Source organism: Vespa crabro, chromosome 1 (genome assembly GCF_910589235.1).
Source record: "Vespa crabro chromosome 1, iyVesCrab1.2, whole genome shotgun sequence".
Lineage (NCBI taxonomy): Eukaryota > Metazoa > Arthropoda > Insecta > Hymenoptera > Vespidae > Vespa > Vespa crabro.
The window spans coordinates 10,309,848-10,334,586 of NC_060955.1; positions in this window are offsets into that span (position 1 = coordinate 10,309,848).

A 24,739-nucleotide genomic window follows, 5' to 3' on the forward strand; every position below is an offset into this window, starting at 1 on the left:
GATCTTATGAAATGCAATGTTCTGCATCGATTGGTAACATTTTTCAAACTGTGGCGCAACTATTACTAAAGATTTCACGAAATTAACTTCGCGAATAGCGAAATTCGCGTATGCCGATTACGTTTTTCGATAAAAATCATATGAAAACGCCTATTTAAACATAGTAAATAGTTATATTCTTGTTATAATCTTTATTCTGCATCGATAGAATATAAAATCAATGAAATTGAACGAGAATTCAACTTTTCGTTTTTCGACGATACGCGTATATGAGCGAAAAATCGTATATACGATGCGAAACAATGTTAAAACTTTGATTCCAATAGAAAATAGATATTTGATCTTATGAAATGCAATGTTCTGCATCGATTGGTAACATTTTTCAAACTGTAGCGCAAGTATTACAAAAGATTTCACGAATTTAACTTCGCGTATAGCGAAATTCGCGTATGTCGATTAAGTTTTTCGATAAAAATCATATGAAAACGCCTATTTAAACATAGCAAACACGTTATATTCTTGTTATATTCTTTATTCTGCATCGATAGAATATAAAATCAATGAAATTGAACGAGATTTCAACTTTTCGTTTTTCGACGATACGCGTATATGAGCGAAAAATCGTATATACGATGCGAAACAATGTTAAAACTTTGATTCCAATATAAAATAGATGTTTGATCTTATGAAATGCAATGTTCTGCATCGATTGGTATCATTTTTCAAACTGTGGCTCAAGTATTACTAAAGATTTCACGAAATTAACTTCGCGTATAGCGAAATTCGCGTATGCCGATTACGTTTTTCGATAAAAATCATATGAAAACGCCTATTTAAACATAGTAAAAACGTTATCTTCTTGTTATATTCTTTATTCTGCATCGATAGAATATAAAATCAATGAAATTGAACGAGATATCTACTTTTCGTTTTTCGACGATACGCGTATATGAGCGAAAAATCTCATATACGAACGAAACAATGTTAAAACTTCGATTCCAATATAAAATAGATGTTTGATCTTATGAAATGCAATGTTCTGCATCGATGGGTAACATTTTTCAAACTGTGGCGCAACTATTACTAAAGATTTCACGAAATTAACTTCGCGTATAGCGAAATTCGCGTATGTCGGTTAAATTTTTCGATATAAATCATATGAAAACGCCTATTTAAACATAGCAAACACGTTATATTCTTGTTATATTCTTTATTCTGCATCGATAGAATATAAAATCAATGAAATTGAACGAGATTTCAACTTTTCGTTTTTCGACGATACGCGTATATGAGCGAAAAATCGTATATACGATGCGAAACAATGTTAAAACTTTGATTCCAATATAAAATAGATATTTGATCTTATGAAATGCAATGTTCTGCATCGATTGGTAACATTTTTCAAACTGTAGCGCAAGTATTACAAAAGATTTCACGAATTTAACTTCGCGTATAGCGAAATACGCGTATGTCGATTAAGTTTTTCGATAAAAATCAAATGAAAACGCCTATTTAAACATAGCAAACACGTTATATTCTTGTTATATTCTTTATTCTGCATCGATAGAATATAAAATCAATGAAATTGAACGAGATATCTGCTTTTCGTTTTTCGACGATACGCGTATATGAGCGAAAAATCTCATATACGAACGAAACAATGTTAAAACTTCGATTCCAATATAAAATAGATGTTTGATCTTATGAAATGCAATGTTCTGCATCGATTGGTAACATTTTTCAAACTGTGGCGCAACTATTATTAAAGATTTCACGAAATTAACTTGGCGTATAGCGAAATTCGCGTATGTCGGTTAAGTTTTTCGATAAAAATCATATGAAAACGCCTATTTAAACATAGCAAACACGTTATATTCTTGTTATATTCTTTATTCTGCATCGATAGAATATAAAATCAATGAAATTGAACGAGATTTCAACTTTTCGTTTTTCGACGATACGCGTATATGAGCGAAAAATCGTATATACGATGCGAAACAATGTTAAAACTTTGATTCCAATATAAAATAGATATTTGATCTTATGAAATGCAATGTTCTGCATCGATTGGTATCATTTTTCAAACTGTAGCGCAAGTATTACAAAAGATTTCACGAAATTAACTTCGCGTGTAGCGAAATTCGCGTATGTCGATTAAGTTTTTCGATAAAAATCATATGAAAACGCCTATTAAAACATAGCAAACACGTTATATTCTTGTTATATTCTTTATTCTGCATCGATAGAATATAAAATCAATGAAATTGAACGAGATTTCAACTTTTCGTTTTTCGACGATACGCGTATATGAGCGAAAAATCGTATATACGATGCGAAACAATGTTAAAACTTTGATTCCAATATAAAATAGATGTTTGATCTTATGAAATGCAATGTTCTGCATCGATTGGTAACATTTTTCAAACTGTGGCGCAAGTATTACAAAAGATTTCACGAATTTAACTTCGCGTATAGCGAAATTCGCGTATGTCGATTAAGTTTTTCGATAAAAATCATATGAAAACGCCTATTTAAACATAGCAAACACGTTATATTCTTGTTATATTCTTTATTCTGCATCGATAGAATATAAAATCAATGAAATTGAACGAGATATCTACTTTTCGTTTTTCGACGATACGCGTATATGAGCGAAAAATCTCATATACGAGCGAAACAATGTTAAAACTTCGATTCCAATATAAAATAAATGTTTGATCTTATGAAATGCAATGTTCTGCATCGATGGGTAACATTTTTCAAACTGTGGCGCAACTATTACTAAAGATTTCACGAAATTAACTTCGCGTATAGCGAAATTCGCGTATGTCGGTTAAGTTTTTCGATAAAAATCATATGAAAACGCCTATTTAAACATAGCAAACACGTTATATTCTTGTTATATTCTTTATTCTGCATCGATAGAATATAAAATCAATAAAATTGAACGAGATTTCAACTTTTCGTTTTTCGACGATACGCGTATATGAGCGAAAAATCGTATATACGATGCGAAACAATGTTAAAACTTTGATTCCAATATAAAATAGATATTTGATCTTATGAAATGCAATGTTCTGCATCGATAGGTATCATTTTTCAAACTGTAGCGCAAGTATTACAAAAGATTTCACGAATTTAACTTCGCGTATAGCGAAATTCGCGTATGTCGATTAAGTTTTTCGATAAAAATCAAATGAAAACGCCTATTTAAACATAGCAAACACGTTATATTCTTGTTATATTCTTTATTCTGCATCGATAGAATATAAAATCAATGAAATTGAACGAGATATCTACTTTTCGTTTTTCGACGATACGCGTATATGAGCGAAAAATCTCATATACGAACGAAACAATGTTAAAACTTCGATTCCAATATAAAATAGATGTTTGATCTTATGAAATGCAATGTTCTGCATCGATTGGTAACATTTTTCAAACTGTGGCGCAACTATTATTAAAGATTTCACGAAATTAACTTGGCGTATAGCGAAATTCGCGTATGTCGGTTAAGTTTTTCGATAAAAATCATATGAAAACGCCTATTTAAACATAGCAAACACGTTATATTCTTGTTATATTCTTTATTCTGCATCGATAGAATATAAAATCAATGAAATTGAACGAGATTTCAACTTTTCGTTTTTCGACGATACGCGTATATGAGCGAAAAATCGTATATACGATGCGAAACAATGTTAAAACTTTGATTCCAATATAAAATAGATGTTTGATCTTATGAAATGCAATGTTCTGCATCGATTGGTATCATTTTTCAAACTGTGGCTCAAGTATTACTAAAGATTTCACGAAATTAACTTCGCGTATGCCGATTACGTTTTTCGATAAAAATCATATGAAAACGCCTATTTAAACATAGTAAAAACGTTATCTTCTTGTTATATTCTTTATTCTGCATCGATAGAATATAAAATCAATGAAATTGAAGGAGATTTCAACTTTTCGTTTTTCGACGATACGCGTATATGAGCGAAAAATCGAATATGCGATGCGAAACAATGTTAAAACTTAGATTCCAATATAAAATAGATGTTTGATCTTATGAAATGCAATGTTCTGCATCGATTGGTAACATTTTTCAAACTGTGGCGCAATATTACAAAAGATTTCACGAATTTAACTTCGCGTATAGCGAAATTCGCGTATGTCGATTAAGTTTTTCGATAAAAATCATATGAAAACGCCTATTTAAACATAGCAAACACGTTATATTCTTGTTATATTCTTTATTCTGCATCGATAGAATATAAAATCAATGAAATTGAACGAGATTTCAACTTTTCGTTTTTCGACGATACGCGTATATGAGCGAAAAATCGTATATGCGATGCGAAACAATGTTAAAACTTAGATTCCAATATAAAATAGATGTTTGATCTTATGAAATGCAATGTTCTGCATCGATTGGTAACATTTTTCAAACTGTGGCGCAATATTACAAAAGATTTCACGAATTTAACTTCGCGTATAGCGAAATTCGCGTATGTCGATTAAGTTTTTCGATAAAAATCATATGAAAACGCCTATTTAAACATAGCAAACACGTTATATTCTTGTTATATTCTTTATTCTGCATCGATAGAATATAAAATCAATGAAATTGAACGAGATATCTACTTTTCGTTTTTCGACGATACGCGTATATGAGCGAAAAATCGTATATACGATGCGAAACAATGTTAAAACAATGTTAAATATAAAATAGATATTTGATCTTATGAAATGCAATGTTCTGCATCGATTGGTATCATTTTTCAAACTGTAGCGCAAGTATTACAAAAGATTTCACGAATTTAACTTCGCGTGTAGCGAAATTCGCGTATGTCGATTAAGTTTTTCGATAAAAATCATATGAAAACGCCTATTTAAACATAGCAAACACGTTATATTCTTGTTATATTCTTTATTCTGCATCGATAGAATATAAAATCAATGAAATTGAACGAGATTTCAACTTTTCGTTTTTCGACGATACGCGTATATGAGCGAAAAATCGTATATACGATGCGAAACAATGTTAAAACTTTGATTCCAATATAAAATAGATGTTTGATCTTATGAAATGCAATGTTCTGCATCGATTGGTAACATTTTTCAAACTGTGGCGCAAGTATTACAAAAGATTTCACGAATTTAACTTCGCGTATAGCGAAATTCGCGTATGTCGATTAAGTTTTTCGATAATAATCATATGAAAACGCCTATTTAATCATAGCAAACACGTTATATTCTTGTTATATTCTTTATTCTGCATCGATAGAATATAAAATCAATGAAATTGAACGAGATATCTACTTTTCGTTTTTCGACGATACGCGTATATGAGCGAAAAATCTCATATACGAACGAAACAATGTTAAAACTTCGATTCCAATATAAAATAGATGTTTGATCTTATGAAATGCAATGTTCTGCATCGATGGGTAACATTTTTCAAACTGTGGCGCAACTATTACTAAAGATTTCACGAAATTAACTTCGCGTATAGTGAAATTCGCGTATGTCGGTTAAGTTTTTCGATAAAAATCATATGAAAACGCCTATTTAAACATAGCAAACACGTTATATTCTTGTTATATTCTTTATTCTGCATCGATAGAATATAAAATCAATGAAATTGAACGAGATTTCAACTTTTCGTTTTTCGACGATACGCGTATATGAGCGAAAAATCGTATATACGATGCGAAACAATGTTAAAACTTTGATTCCAATATAAAATAGATATTTGATCTTATGAAATGCAATGTTCTGCATCGATTGGTAACATTTTTCAAACTGTAGCGCAAGTATTACAAAAGATTTCACGAATTTAACTTCGCGTATAGCGAAATTCGCGTATGTCGATTAAGTTTTTCGATAAAAATCAAATGAAAACGCCTATTTAAACATAGCAAACACGTTATATTCTTGTTATATTCTTTATTCTGCATCGATAGAATATAAAATCAATGAAATTGAACGAGATATCTACTTTTCGTTTTTCGACGATACGCGTATATGAGCGAAAAATCTCATATACGAACGAAACAATGTTAAAACTTCGATTCCAATATAAAATAGATGTTTGATCTTATGAAATGCAATGTTCTGCATCGATTGGTAACATTTTTCAAACTGTGGCGCAACTATTATTAAAGATTTCACGAAATTAACTTGGCGTATAGCGAAATTCGCGTATGTCGGTTAAGTTTTTCGATAAAAATCATATGAAAACGCCTATTTAAACATAGCAAACACGTTATATTCTTGTTATATTCTTTATTCTGCATCGATAGAATATAAAATCAATGAAATTGAACGAGATTTCAACTTTTCGTTTTTCGACGATACGCGTATATGAGCGAAAAATCGTATTTACGATGCGAAACAATGTTAAAACTTTGATTCCAATATAAAATAGATATTTGATCTTATGAAATGCAATGTTCTGCATCGATTGGTATCATTTTTCAAACTGTAGCGCAAGTATTACAAAAGATTTCACGAATTTAACTTCGCGTATAGCGAAATTCGCGTATGTCGATTAAGTTTTTCGATAAAAATCAAATGAAAACGCCTATTTAAACATAGCAAACACGTTATATTCTTGTTATATTCTTTATTCTGCATCGATAGAATATAAAATCAATGAAATTGAACGAGATATCTACTTTTCGTTTTTCGACGATACGCGTATATGAGCGAAAAATCTCATATACGAACGAAACAATGATAAAACTTCGATTCCAATATAAAATAGATGTTTGATCTTATGAAATGCAATGTTCTGCATCGATTGGTAACATTTTTCAAACTGTGGCGCAACTATTATTAAAGATTTCACGAAATTAACTTGGCGTATAGCGAAATTCGCGTATGTCGGTTAAGTTTTTCGATAAAAATCAAATGAAAACGCCTATTTAAACATAGCAAACACGTTATATTCTTGTTATATTCTTTATTCTGCATCGATAGAATATAAAATCAATGAAATTGAACGAGATATCTACTTTTCGTTTTTCGACGATACGCGTATATGAGCGAAAAATCTCATATACGAACGAAACAATGTTAAAACTTTGATTCCAATATAAAATAGATGTTTGATCTTATGAAATGCAATGTTCTGCATCGATTGGTATCATTTTTCAAACTGTGGCTCAAGTATTACTAAAGATTTCACGAAATTAACTTCGCGTATAGCGAAATTCGCGTATGCCGATTACGTTTTTCGATAAAAATCATATGAAAACGCCTATTTAAACATAGTAAAAACGTTATCTTCTTGTTATATTCTTTATTCTGCATCGATAGAATATAAAATCAATGAAATTGAAGGAGATTTCAACTTTTCGTTTTTCGACGATACGCGTATATGAGCGAAAAATCGTATATGCGATGCGAAACAATGTTAAAACTTAGATTCCAATATAAAATAGATGTTTGATCTTATGAAATGCAATGTTCTGCATCGATTGGTAACATTTTTCAAACTGTGGCGCAATATTACAAAAGATTTCACGAATTTAACTTCGCGTATAGCGAAATTCGCGTATGTCGATTAAGTTTTTCGATAAAAATCATATGAAAACGCCTATTTAAACATAGCAAACACGTTATATTCTTGTTATATTCTTTATTCTGCATCGATAGAATATAAAATCAATGAAATTGAACGAGATATCTACTTTTCGTTTTTCGACGATACGCGTATATGAGCGAAAAATCGTATATACGATGCGAAACAATGTTAAAACTTTGATTCCAATATAAAATAGATATTTGATCTTATGAAATGCAATGTTCTGCATCGATTGGTATCATTTTTCAAACTGTAGCGCAAGTATTACAAAAGATTTCACGAATTTAACTTCGCGTGTAGCGAAATTCGCGTATGTCGATTAAGTTTTTCGATAAAAATCATATGAAAACGCCTATTTAAACATAGCAAACACGTTATATTCTTATTATATTCTTTATTCTGCATCGATAGAATATAAAATCAATGAAATTGAACGAGATTTCAACTTTTCGTTTTTCGACGATACGCGTATATGAGCGAAAAATCGTATATACGATGCGAAACAATGTTAAAACTTTGATTCCAATATAAAATAGATGTTTGATCTTATGAAATGCAATGTTCTGCATCGATTGGTAACATTTTTCAAACTGTGGCGCAAGTATTACAAAAGATTTCACGAATTTAACTTCGCGTATAGCGAAATTCGCGTATGTCGATTAAGTTTTTCGATAAAAATCATATGAAAACGCCTATTTAAACATAGCAAACACGTTATATTCTTGTTATATTCTTTATTCTGCATCGATAGAATATAAAATCAATGAAATTGAACGAGATATCTACTTTTCGTTTTTCGACGATACGCGTATATGAGCGAAAAATCTCATATACGAACGAAACAATGTTAAAACTTCGATTCCAATATAAAATAGATGTTTGATCTTATGAAATGCAATGTTCTGCATCGATGGGTAACATTTTTCAAACTGTGGCGCAACTATTACTAAAGATTTCACGAAATTAACTTCGCGTATAGCGAAATTCGCGTATGTCGGTTAAGTTTTTCGATAAAAATCATATGAAAACGCCTATTTAAACATAGCAAACACGTTATATTCTTGTTATATTCTTTATTCTGCATCGATAGAATATAAAATCAATAAAATTGAACGAGATTTCAACTTTTCGTTTTTCGACGATACGCGTATATGAGCGAAAAATCGTATATACGATGCGAAACAATGTTAAAACTTTGATTCCAATATAAAATAGAAGTTTGATCTTATGAAATGCAATGTTCTGCATCGATTGGTATCATTTTTCAAACTGTAGCGCAAGTATTACAAAAGATTTCACGAATTTAACTTCGCGTATAGCGAAATTCGCGTATGTCGATTAAGTTTTTCGATAAAAATCATATGAAAACGCCTATTTAAACATAGCAAACACGTTATATTCTTGTTATATTCTTTATTCTGCATCGATAGAATATAAAATCAATGAAATTGAACGAGATATCTACTTTTCGTTTTTCGACGATACGCGTATATGAGCGAAAAATCTTATATACGATGCGAAACAATGTTAAAACTTTGATTCCAATATAAAATAGATATTTGATCTTATGAAATGCAATGTTCTGCATCGATTGGTATCATTTTTCAAACTGTAGCGCAAGTATTACAAAAGATTTCACGAATTTAACTTCGCGTGTAGCGAAATTCGCGTATGTCGATTAAGTTTTTCGATAAAAATCATATGAAAACGCCTATTTAAACATAGCAAACACGTTATATTCTTGTTATATTCTTTATTCTGCATCGATAGAATATAAAATCAATGAAATTGAACGAGATTTCAACTTTTCGTTTTTCGACGATACGCGTATATGAGCGAAAAATCGTATATACGATGCGAAACAATGTTAAAACTTTGATTCCAATATAAAATAGATGTTTGATCTTATGAAATGCAATGTTCTGCATCGATTGGTAACATTTTTCAAACTGTGGCGCAAGTATTACAAAAGATTTCACGAATTTAACTTCGCGTATAGCGAAATTCGCGTATGTCGATTAAGTTTTTCGATAAAAATCATATGAAAACGCCTATTTAAACATAGCAAACACGTTATATTCTTGTTATATTCTTTATTCTGCATCGATAGAATATAAAATCAATGAAATTGAACGAGATATCTACTTTTCGTTTTTCGACGATACGCGTATATGAGCGAAAAATCTCATATACGAACGAAACAATGTTAAAACTTCGATTCCAATATAAAATAGATATTTGATCTTATGAAATGCAATGTTCTGCATCGATTGGTAACATTTTTCAAACTGTAGCGCAAGTATTACAAAAGATTTCACGAAATTAACTTCGCGTATAGCGAAATTCGCGTATGTCGATTAAGTTTTTCGATAAAAATCAAATGAAAACGCCTATTTAAACATAGCAAACACGTTATATTCTTGTTATATTCTTTATTCTGCATCGATAGAATATAAAATCAATGAAATTGAACGAGATATCTACTTTTCGTTTTTCGACGATACGCGTATATGAGCGAAAAATCTCATATACGAACGAAACAATGTTAAAACTTCGATTCCAATATAAAATAGATGTTTGATCTTATGAAATGCAATGTTCTGCATCGATTGGTAACATTTTTCAAACTGTGGCGCAACTATTATTAAAGATTTCACGAAATTAACTTGGCGTATAGCGAAATTCGCGTATGTCGGTTAAGTTTTTCGATAAAAATCATATGAAAACGCCTATTTAAACATAGCAAACACGTTATATTCTTGTTATATTCTTTATTCTGCATCGATAGAATATAAAATCAATGAAATTGAACGAGATTTCAACTTTTCGTTTTTCGACGATACGCGTATATGAGCGAAAAATCGTATATACGATGCGAAACAATGTTAAAACTTTGATTCCAATATAAAATAGATATTTGATCTTATGAAATGCAATGTTCTGCATCGATTGGTATCATTTTTCAAACTGTAGCGCAAGTATTACAAAAGATTTCACGAATTTAACTTCGCGTATAGCGAAATTCGCGTATGCCGATTACGTTTTTCGATAAAAATCATATGAGAACGCCTATTTAAACATAGCAAACACGTTATATTCTTGTTATATTCTTTATTCTGCATCGATAGAATATAAAATCAATGAAATTGAACGAGATATCTACTTTTCGTTTTTCGACGATACGCGTATATGAGCGAAAAATCTCATATACGAACGAAACAATGTTAAAACTTCGATTCCAATATAAAATAGATGTTTGATCTTATGAAATGCAATGTTCTGCATCGATGGGTAACATTTTTCAAACTGTGGCGCAACTATTACTAAAGATTTCACGAAATTAACTTCGCGTATAGCGAAATTCGCGTATGTCGGTTAAGTTTTTCGATAAAAATCATATGAAAACGCCTATTTAAACATAGCAAACACGTTATATTCTTGTTATATTCTTTATTCTGCATCGATAGAATATAAAATCAATAAAATTGAACGAGATTTCAACTTTTCGTTTTTCGACGATACGCGTATATGAGCGAAAAATCGTATATACGATGCGAAACAATGTTAAAACTTTGATTCCAATATAAAATAGATATTTGATCTTATGAAATGCAATGTTCTGCATCGATTGGTATCATTTTTCAAACTGTAGCGCAAGTATTACAAAAGATTTCACGAATTTAACTTCGCGTGTAGCGAAATTCGCGTATGTCGATTAAGTTTTTCGATAAAAATCATATGAAAACGCCTATTTAAACATAGCAAACACGTTATATTCTTGTTATATTCTTTATTCTGCATCGATAGAATATAAAATCAATGAAATTGAACGAGATATCTACTTTTCGTTTTTCGACGATACGCGTATATGAGCGAAAAATCTCATATACGAACGAAACAATGTTAAAACTTCGATTCCAATATAAAATAGATGTTTGATCTTATGAAATGCAATGTTCTGCATCGATTGGTAACATTTTTCAAACTGTGGCGCAACTATTATTAAAGATTTCACGAAATTAACTTGGCGTATAGCGAAATTCGCGTATGTCGGTTAAGTTTTTCGATAAAAATCATATGAAAACGCCTATTTAAACATAGCAAACACGTTATATTCTTGTTATATTCTTTATTCTGCATCGATAGAATATAAAATCAATGAAATTGAACGAGATTTCAACTTTTCGTTTTTCGACGATACGCGTATATGAGCGAAAAATCGTATATACGATGCGAAACAATGTTAAAACTTTGATTCCAATATAAAATAGATATTTGATCTTATGAAATGCAATGTTCTGCATCGATTGGTATCATTTTTCAAACTGTAGCGCAAGTATTACAAAAGATTTCACGAATTTAACTTCGCGTATAGCGAAATTCGCGTATGTCGATTAAGTTTTTCGATAAAAATCAAATGAAAACGCCTATTTAAACATAGCAAACACGTTATATTCTTGTTATATTCTTTATTCTGCATCGATAGAATATAAAATCAATGAAATTGAACGAGATATCTACTTTTCGTTTTTCGACGATACGCGTATATGAGCGAAAAATCTCATATACGAACGAAACAATGTTAAAACTTCGATTCCAATATAAAATAGATGTTTGATCTTATGAAATGCAATGTTCTGCATCGATTGGTAACATTTTTCAAACTGTGGCGCAACTATTATTAAAGATTTCACGAAATTAACTTGGCGTATAGCGAAATTCGCGTATGTCGGTTAAGTTTTTCGATAAAAATCATATGAAAACGCCTATTTAAACATAGCAAACACGTTATATTCTTGTTATATTCTTTATTCTGCATCGATAGAATATAAAATCAATGAAATTGAACGAGATTTCAACTTTTCGTTTTTCGACGATACGCGTATATGAGCGAAAAATCGTATATACGATGCGAAACAATGTTAAAACTTTGATTCCAATATAAAATAGATGTTTGATCTTATGAAATGCAATGTTCTGCATCGATTGGTATCATTTTTCAAACTGTGGCTCAAGTATTACTAAAGATTTCACGAAATTAACTTCGCGTATAGCGAAATTCGGGTATGCCGATTACGTTTTTCGATAAAAATCATATGAAAACGCCTATTTAAACATAGTAAAAACGTTATCTTCTTGTTATATTCTTTATTCTGCATCGATAGAATATAAAATCAATGAAATTGAAGGAGATTTCAACTTTTCGTTTTTCGACGATACGCGTATATGAGCGAAAAATCGTATATGCGATGCGAAACAATGTTAAAACTTAGATTCCAATATAAAATAGATGTTTGATCTTATGAAATGCAATGTTCTGCATCGATTGGTAACATTTTTCAAACTGTGGCGCAATATTACAAAAGATTTCACGAATTTAACTTCGCGTATAGCGAAATTCGCGTATGTCGATTAAGTTTTTCGATAAAAATCATATGAAAACGCCTATTTAAACATAGCAAACACGTTATATTCTTGTTATATTCTTTATTCTGCATCGATAGAATATAAAATCAATGAAATTGAACGAGATATCTACTTTTCGTTTTTCGACGATACGCGTATATGAGCGAAAAATCGTATATACGATGCGAAACAATGTTAAAACTTTGATTCCAATATAAAATAGATATTTGATCTTATGAAATGCAATGTTCTGCATCGATTGGTATCATTTTTCAAACTGTAGCGCAAGTATTACAAAAGATTTCACGAATTTAACTTCGCGTTTAGCGAAATTCGCGTATGTCTATTAAGTTTTTCGATAAAAATCATATGAAAACGCCTATTTAAACATAGCAAACACGTTATATTCTTGTTATATTCTTTATTCTGCATCGATAGAATATAAAATCAATGAAATTGAACGAGATTTCAACTTTTCGTTTATCGACGATACGCGTATATGAGCGAAAAATCGTATATGCGATGCGAAACAATGTTAAAACTTAGATTCCAATATAAAATAGATGTTTGATCTTATGAAATGCAATGTTCTGCATCGATTGGTATCATTTTTCAAACTGTGGCTCAAGTATTACTAAAGATTTCACGAAATTAACTTCGCGTATAGCGAAATTCGGGTATGCCGATTACGTTTTTCGATAAAAATCATATGAAAACGCCTATTTAAACATAGTAAAAACGTTATCTTCTTGTTATATTCTTTATTCTGCATCGATAGAATATAAAATCAATGAAATTGAAGGAGATTTCAACTTTTCGTTTTTCGACGATACGCGTATATGAGCGAAAAATCGTATATGCGATGCGAAACAATGTTAAAACTTAGATTCCAATATAAAATAGATGTTTGATCTTATGAAATGCAATGTTCTGCATCGATTGGTAACATTTTTCAAACTGTGGCGCAATATTACAAAAGATTTCACGAATTTAACTTCGCGTATAGCGAAATTCGCGTATGTCGATTAAGTTTTTCGATAAAAATCATATGAAAACGCCTATTTAAACATAGCAAACACGTTATATTCTTGTTATATTCTTTATTCTGCATCGATAGAATATAAAATCAATGAAATTGAACGAGATATCTACTTTTCGTTTTTCGACGATACGCGTATATGAGCGAAAAATCGTATATACGATGCGAAACAATGTTAAAACTTTGATTCCAATATAAAATAGATATTTGATCTTATGAAATGCAATGTTCTGCATCGATTGGTATCATTTTTCAAACTGTAGCGCAAGTATTACAAAAGATTTCACGAATTTAACTTCGCGTGTAGCGAAATTCGCGTATGTCTATTAAGTTTTTCGATAAAAATCATATGAAAACGCCTATTTAAACATAGCAAACACGTTATATTCTTGTTATATTCTTTATTCTGCATCGATAGAATATAAAATCAATGAAATTGAACGAGATTTCAACTTTTCGTTTTTCGACGATACGCGTATATGAGCGAAAAATCGTATATACGATGCGAAACAATGTTAAAACTTTGATTCCAATATAAAATAGATGTTTGATCTTATGAAATGCAATGTTCTGCATCGATTGGTAACATTTTTCAAACTGTGGCGCAAGCATTACAAAAGATTTCACGAATTTAACTTCGCGTATAGCGAAATTCGCGTATGTCGATTAAGTTTTTCGATAAAAATCATATGAAAACGCCTATTTAAACATAGCAAACACGTTATATTCTTGTTATATTCTTTATTCTGCATCGATAGAATATAAAATCAATGAAATTGAACGAGATATCTACTTTTCGTTTTTCGACGATACGCGTATATGAGCGAAAAATCTCATATACGAACGAAACAATGTTAAAACTTCGATTCCAATATAAAATAGATGTTTGATCTTATGAAATGCAATGTTCTGCATCGATGGGTAACATTTTTCAAACTGTGGCGCAACTATTACTAAAGATTTCACGAAATTAACTTCGCGTATAGCGAAATTCGCGTATGTCGGTTAAGTTTTTCGATAAAAATCATATGAAAACGCCTATTAAAACATAGCAAACACGTTATATTCTTGTTATATTCTTTATTCTGCATCGATAGAATATAAAATCAATAAAATTGAACGAGATTTCAACTTTTCGTTTTTCGACGATACGCGTATATGAGCGAAAAATCGTATATACGATGCGAAACAATGTTAAAACTTTGATTCCAATATAAAATAGAAGTTTGATCTTATGAAATGCAATGTTCTGCATCGATTGGTATCATTTTTCAAACTGTAGCGCAAGTATTACAAAAGATTTCACGAATTTAACTTCGCGTATAGCGAAATTCGCGTATGTCGATTAAGTTTTTCGATAAAAATCATATGAAAACGCCTATTTAAACATAGCAAACACGTTATATTCTTGTTATATTCTTTATTCTGCATCGATAGAATATAAAATCAATGAAATTGAACGAGATTTCAACTTTTCGTTTTTCGACGATACGCGTATATGAGCGAAAAATCGTATATACGATGCGAAACAATGTTAAAACTTTGATTCCAATATAAAATAGATGTTTGATCTTATGAAATGCAATGTTCTGCATCGATTGGTATCATTTTTCAAACTGTGGCTCAAGTATTACTAAAGATTTCACGAAATTAACTTCGCGTATAGCGAAATTCGCGTATGCCGATTACGTTTTTCGATAAAAATCATATGAAAACGCCTATTTAAACATAGCAAACACGTTATATTCTTGTTATATTCTTTATTCTGCATCGATAGAATATAAAATCAATGAAATTGAACGAGATATCTACTTTTCGTTTTTCGACGATACGCGTATATGAGCGAAAAATCTCATATACGAACGAAACAATGTTAAAACTTCGATTCCAATATAAAATAGATGTTTGATCTTATGAAATGCAATGTTCTGCATCGATTGGTAACATTTTTCAAACTGTGGCGCAACTATTACTAAAGATTTCACGAAATTAACTTCGCGTATAGCGAAATTCGCGTATGTCGGTTAAGTTTTTCGATAAAAATCATATGAAAACGCCTATTTAAACATAGCAAACACGTTATATTCTTGTTATATTCTTTATTCTGCATCGATAGAATATAAAATCAATGAAATTGAACGAGATTTCAACTTTTCGTTTTTCGACGATACGCGTATATGAGCGAAAAATCGTATATACGATGCGAAACAATTTTAAAACTTTGATTCCAATATAAAATAGATATTTGATCTTATGAAATGCAATGTTCTGCATCGATTGGTATCATTTTTCAAACTGTAGCGCAAGTATTACAAAAGATTTCACGAATTTAACTTCGCGTATAGCGAAATTCGCGTATGTCGATTAAGTTTTTCGATAAAAATCATATGAAAACGCCTATTTAAACATAGCAAACACGTTATATTCTTGTTATATTCTTTATTCTGCATCGATAGAATATAAAATCAATGAAATTGAACGAGATTTCAACTTTTCGTTTTTCGACGATACGCGTATATGAGCGAAAAATCGTATATACGATGCGAAACAATGTTAAAACTTTGATTCCAATATAAAATAGATGTTTGATCTTATGAAATGCAATGTTCTGCATCGATTGGTAACATTTTTCAAACTGTGGCGCAAGTATTACAAAAGATTTCACGAATTTAACTTCGCGTATAGCGAAATTCGCGTTTGTCGATTAAGTTTTTCGATAAAAATCATATGAAAACGCCTATTTAAACATAGCAAACACGTTATATTCTTGTTATATTCTTTATTCTGCATCGATAGAATATAAAATCAATGAAATTGAACGAGATTTCAACTTTTCGTTTTTCGACGATACGCGTATATGAGCGAAAAATCGTATATACGATGCGAAACAATGTTAAAACTTTGATTCCAATATAAAATAGATGTTTGATCTTATGAAATGCAATGTTCTGCATCGATTGGTATCATTTTTCAAACTGTGGCTCAAGTATTACTAAAGATTTCACGAAATTAACTTCGCGTATAGCGAAATTCGCGTATGCCGATTACGTTTTTCGATAAAAATCATATGAAAACGCCTATTTAAACATAGCAAACACGTTATATTCTTGTTATATTCTTTATTCTGCATCGATAGAATATAAAATCAATGAAATTGAACGAGATATCTACTTTTCGTTTTTCGACGATACGCGTATATGAGCGAAAAATCTCATATACGAACGAAACAATGTTAAAACTTCGATTCCAATATAAAATAGATGTTTGATCTTATGAAATGCAATGTTCTGCATCGATTGGTATCTTTTTTCAAACTGTAGCGCAAGTATTACAAAAGATTTCACGAATTTAACTTCGCGTATAGCGAAATTCGCGTATGTCGATTAAGTTTTTCGATAAAAATCATATGAAAACGCCTATTTAAACATAGCAAACACGTTATATTCTTGTTATATTCTTTATTCTGCATCGATAGAATATAAAATCAATGAAATTGAACGAGATTTCAACTTTTCGTTTTTCGACGATACGCGTATATGAGCGAAAAATCGTATATACGATGCGAAACAATGTTAAAACTTTGATTCCAATATAAAATAAATGTTTGATCTTATGAAATGCAATGTTCTGCATCGATTGGTATCATTTTTCAAACTGTGGCTCAAGTATTACTAAAGATTTCACGAAATTAACTTCGCGTATAGCGAAATTCGCGTATGCCGATTACGTTTTTCGATAAAAATCATATGAAAACGCCTATTTAAACATAGCAAACACGTTATATTCTTGTTATATTCTTTATTCTGCATCGATAGAATATAAAATCAATGAAATTGAACGAGATATCTACTTTTCGTTTTTCGACGATACGCGTATATGAGCGAAAAATCTCATATACGAACGAAACAATGTTAAAACTTCGATTCCAATATAAAATAGATGTTTGATCTTATGAAATGCAATGTTCTGCATCGATTGGTAACATTTTTCAAACTGTGGCGCAACTATTACTAAAGATTTCACGAAATTAACTTCGCGTATAGCGAAATTCGCGTATGTCGGTTAAGTTTTTCGATAAAAATCATATGAAAACGCCTATTTAAACATAGCAAACACGTTATATTCTTGTTATATTCTTTATTCTGCATCGATAGAATATAAAATCAATGAAATTGAACGAGATTTCAACTTTTCGTTTTTCGACGATACGCGTATATGAGCGAAAAATCGTATATACGATGCGAAACAATTTTAAAACTTTGATTCCAATATAAAATAGATATTTGATCTTATGAAATGCAATGTTCTGCATCGATTGGTATCATTTTTCAAACTGTAGCGCAAGTATTACAAAAGATTTCACGAATTTAACTTCGCGTATAGCGAAATTCGCGTATGTCGATTAAGTTTTTCGATAAAAATCATATGAAAACGCCTATTTAAACATAGCAAACACGTTATATTCTTGTTATATTCTTTATTCTGCATCGATAGAATATAAAATCAATGAAATTGAACGAGATTTCAACTTTTCGTTTTTCGACGATACGCGTATATGAGCGAAAAATCGTATATACGATGCGAAACAATGTTAAAACTTTGATTCCAATATAAAATAGATGTTTGATCTTATGAAATGCAATGTTCTGCATCGATTGGTATCATTTTTCAAACTGTGGCTCAAGTATTACTAAAGATTTCACGAAATTAACTTCGCGTATAGCGAAATTCGCGTATGCCGATTACGTTTTTCGATAAAAATCATATGAAAACGCCTATTTAAACATAGTAAAAACGTTATCTTCTTGTTATATTCTTTATTCTGCATCGATAGAATATAAAATCAATGAAATTGAAGGAGATTTCAACTTTTCGTTTTTCGACGATACGCGTATATGAGCGAAAAATCGTATATGCGATGCGAAACAATGTTAAAACTTAGATTCCAATATAAAATAGATGTTTGATCTTATGAAATGCAATGTTCTGAATCGATTGGTAACATTTTTCAAACTGTGGCGCAAGTATTACTAAAGATTTCACGAATTTAACTTCGCGTATAGCGAAATTCGCGTTTGTCGATTAAGTTTTTCGATAAAAATCATATGAAAACGCCTATTTAAACATAGCAAACACGTTATATTCTTGTTATATTCTTTATTCTGCATCGATAGAATATAAAATCAATGAAATTGAACGAGATTTCAACTTTTCGTTTTTCGACGATACGCGTATATGAGCGAAAAATCGTATATACGATGCGAAACAATGTTAAAACTTTGATTCCAATATAAAATAGATGTTTGATCTTATGAAATGCAATGTTCTGCATCGATTGGTATCATTTTTCAAACTGTGGCTCAAGTATTACTAAAGATTTCACGAAATTAACTTCGCGTATAGCGAAATTCGCGTATGCCGATTACGTTTTTCGATAAAAATCATATGAAAACGCCTATTTAAACATAGCAAACACGTTATATTCTTGTTATATTCTTTATTCTGCATCGATAGAATATAAAATCAATGAAATTGAACGAGATATCTACTTTTCGTTTTTCGACGATACGCGTATATGAGCGAAAAATCTCATATACGAACGAAACAATGTTAAAACTTCGATTCCAATATAAAATAGATGTTTGATCTTATGAAATGCAATGTTCTGCATCGATTGGTAACATTTTTCAAACTGTGGCGCAACTATTACTAAAGATTTCACGAAATTAACTTCGCGTATAGCGAAATTCGCGTATGTCGGTTAAGTTTTTCGATAAAAATCATATGAAAACGCCTATTTAAGCATAGCAAACACGTTATATTCTTGTTATATTCTTTATTCTGCATCGATAGAATATAAAATCAATGAAATTGAACGAGATTTCAACTTTTCGTTTTTCGACGATACGCGTATATGAGCGAAAAATCGTATATACGATGCGAAACAATGTTAAAACTTTGATTCCAATATAAAATAGATGTTTGATCTTATGAAATGCAATGTTCTGCATCGATTGGTAACATTTTTCAAACTGTGGCGCAACTATTACTAAAGATTTCACGAAATTAACTTCGCGTATAGCGAAATTCGCGTATGTCGGTTAAGTTTTTCGATAAAAATCATATGAAAACGCCTATTTAAACATAGCAAACACGTTATATTCTTGTTATATTCTTTATTCTGCATCGATAGAATATAAAATCAATGAAATTGAACGAGATTTCAACTTTTCGTTTTTCGACGATACGACTATATGAGCGAAAAATCGTATATACGATGCGAAACAATGTTAAAACTTTGATTCCAATATAAAATAGATATTTGATCTTATGAAATGCAATGTTCTGCATCGATTGGTATCATTTTTCAAACTGTAGCGCAAGTATTACAAAAGATTTCACGAATTTAACTTCGCGTATAGCGAAATTCGCGTATGTCGATTAAGTTTTTCGATAAAAATCATATGAAAACGCCTATTTAAACATAGCAAACACGTTATATTCTTGTTATATTCTTTATTCTGCATCGATAGAATATAAAATCAATGAAATTGAACGAGATTTCAACTTTTCGTTTTTCGACGATACGCGTATATGAGCGAAAAATCGTATATACGATGCGAAACAATGTTAAAACTTTGATTCCAATATAAAATAGATGTTTGATCTTATGAAATGCAATGTTCTGCATCGATTGGTATCATTTTTCAAACTGTGGCTCAAGTATTACTAAAGATTTCACGAAATTAACTTCGCGTATAGCGAAATTCGCGTATGCCGATTACGTTTTTCGATAAAAATCATATGAAAACGCCTATTTAAACATAGTAAAAACGTTATCTTCTTGTTATATTCTTTATTCTGCATCGATAGAATATAAAATCAATGAAATTGAAGGAGATTTCAACTTTTCGTTTTTCGACGATACGCGTATATGAGCGAAAAATCGTATATGCGATGCGAAACAATGTTAAAACTTAGATTCCAATATAAAATAGATGTTTGATCTTATGAAATGCAATGTTCTGCATCGATTGGTAACATTTTTCAAACTGTGGCGCAAGTATTACAAAAGATTTCACGAATTTAACTTCGCGTATAGCGAAATTCGCGTTTGTCGATTAAGTTTTTCGATAAAAATCATATGAAAACGCCTATTTAAACATAGCAAACACGTTATATTCTTGTTATATTCTTTATTCTGCATCGATAGAATATAAAATCAATGAAATTGAACGAGATTTCAACTTTTCGTTTTTCGACGATACGCGTATATGAGCGAAAAATCGTATATACGATGCGAAACAATGTTAAAACTTTGATTCCAATATAAAATAGATGTTTGATCTTATGAAATGCAATGTTCTGCATCGATTGGTATCATTTTTCAAACTGTGGCTCAAGTATTACTAAAGATTTCACGAAATTAACTTCGCGTATAGCGAAATTCGCGTATGCCGATTACGTTTTTCGATAAAAATCATATGAAAACGCCTATTTAAACATAGCAAACACGTTATATTCTTGTTATATTCTTTATTCTGCATCGATAGAATATAAAATCAATGAAATTGAACGAGATATCTACTTTTCGTTTTTCGACGATACGCGTATATGAGCGAAAAATCTCATATACGAACGAAACAATGTTAAAACTTCGATTCCAATATAAAATAGATGTTTGATCTTATGAAATGCAATGTTCTGCATCGATTGGTAACATTTTTCAAACTGTGGCGCAACTATTACTAAAGATTTCACGAAATTAACTTCGCGTATAGCGAAATTCGCGTATGTCGGTTAAGTTTTTCGATAAAAATCATATGAAAACGCCTATTTAAGCATAGCAAACACGTTATATTCTTGTTATATTCTTTATTCTGCATCGATAGAATATAAAATCAATGAAATTGAACGAGATTTCAACTTTTCGTTTTTCGACGATACGCGTATATGAGCGAAAAATCGTATATACGATGCGAAACAATGTTAAAACTTTGATTCCAATATAAAATAGATGTTTGATCTTATGAAATGCAATATTCTGCATCGATTGGTATCATTTTTCAAACTGTGGCTCAAGTATTACTAAAGATTTCACGAAATTAACTTCGCGTATAGCGAAATTCGCGTATGTCGATTAAGTTTTTCGATAAAAATCATATGAAAACGCCTATTTAAACATAGCAAACACGTTATATTCTTGTTATATTCTTTATTCTGCATCGATAGAATATAAAATCAATGAAATTGAACGAGATATCTACTTTTCGTTTTTCGACGATACGCGTATATGAGCGAAAAATCTCATATACGAACGAAACAATGTTAAAACTTCGATTCCAATATAAAATAGATGTTTGATCTTATGAAATGCAATGTTCTGCATCGATTGGTAACATTTTTCAAACTGTGGCGCAACTATTACTAAAGATTTCACGAAATTAACTTCGCGTATAGCGAAATTCGCGTATGTCGGTTAAGTTTTTCGTTAAAAATCATATGAAAACGCCTATTTAAACATAGCAAACACGTTATATTCTTGTTATATTCTTTATTCTGCATCGATAGAATATAAAATCAATGAAATTGAACGAGATTTCAACTTTTCGTTTTTCGACGATACGCGTATATGAGCGAAAAATCGTATATACGATGCGAAACAATGTTAAAACTTTGATTCCAATATAAAATAGATGTTTGATCTTATGAAATGCAATGTTCTGCATCGATTGGTATCATTTTTCAAACTGTGGCTCAAGTATTACTAAAGATTTCACGAAATTAACTTCGCGTATAGCGAAATTCGCGTATGTCGATTAAGTTTTTCGATAAAAATCATATGAAAACGCCTATTTAAACATAGCAAACACGTTATATTCTTGTTATATTCTTTATTCTGCATCGATAGAATATAAAATCAATGAAATTGAACGAGATTTCAACTTTTCGTTTTTCGACGATACGCGTATATGAGCGAAAAATCGTATATACGATGCGAAACAATGTTAAAACTTTGATTCCAATATAAAATAGATGTTTGATCTTATGAAATGCAATGTTCTGCATCGATTGGTATCATTTTTCAAACTGTGGCTCAAGTATTACTAAAGATTTCACGAAATTAACTTCGCGTATAGCGAAATTCGCGTATGCCGATTACGTTTTTCGATAAAAATCATATGAAAACGCCTATTTAAACATAGTAAAAACGTTATCTTCTTGTTATATTCTTTATTCTGCATCGATAGAATATAAAATCAATGAAATTGAAGGAGATTTCAACTTTTCGTTTTTCGACGATACGCGTATATGAGCGAAAAATCGTATATGCGATGCGAAACAATGTTAAAACTTAGATTCCAATATAAAATAGATGTTTGATCTTATGAAATGCAATGTTCTGCATCGATTGGTAACATTTTTCAAACTGTGGCGCAAGTATTACAAAAGATTTCACGAATTTAACTTCGCGTATAGCGAAATTCGCGTTTGTCGATTAAGTTTTTCGATAAAAAATATGAAAACGCCTATTTAAACATAGCAAACACGTTATATTCTTGTTATATTCTTTATTCTGCATCGATAGAATATAAAATCAATGAAATTGAACGAGATTTCAACTTTTCGTTTTTCGACGATACGCGTATATGAGCGAAAAATCGTATATACGATGCGAAACAATGTTAAAACTTTGATTCCAATATAAAATAGATGTTTGATCTTATGAAATGCAATGTTCTGCATCGATTGGTATCATTTTTCAAACTGTGGCTCAAGTATTACTAAAGATTTCACGAAATTAACTTCGCGTATAGCGAAATTCGCGTATGCCGATTACGTTTTTCGATAAAAATCATATGAAAACGCCTATTTAAAGATAGCAAACACGTTATATTCTTGTTATATTCTTTATTCTGCATCGATAGAATATAAAATCAATGAAATTGAACGAGATATCTACTTTTCGTTTTTCGACGATACGCGTATATGAGCGAAAAATCTCATATACGAACGAAACAATGTTAAAACTTCGATTCCAATATAAAATAGATGTTTGATCTTATGAAATGCAATGTTCTGCATCGATTGGTAATAGTTTTCAAACTGTGGCGCAACTATTACTAAAGATTTCACGAAATTAACTTCGCGTATAGCGAAATTCGCGTATGTCGGTTAAGTTTTTCGATAAAAATCATATGAAAACGCCTATTTAAGCATAGCAAACACGTTATATTCTTGTTATATTCTTTATTCTGCATCGATAGAATATAAAATCAATGAAATTGAACGAGATTTCAACTTTTCGTTTTTCGACGATACGCGTATATGAGCGAAAAATCGTATATACGATGCGAAACAATGTTAAAACTTTGATTCCAATATAAAATAGATGTTTGATCTTATGAAATGCAATGTTCTGCATCGATTGGTAACATTTTTCAAACTGTGGCGCAACTATTACTAAAGATTTCACGAAATTAACTTCGCGTATAGCGAAATTCGCGTATGTCGGTTAAGTTTTTCGATAAAAATCATATGAAAACGCCTATTTAAACATAGCAAACACGTTATATTCTTGTTATATTCTTTATTCTGCATCGATAGAATATAAAATCAATGAAATTGAACGAGATTTCAACTTTTCGTTTTTCGACGATACGCGTATATGAGCGAAAAATCGTATATACGATGCGAAACAATTT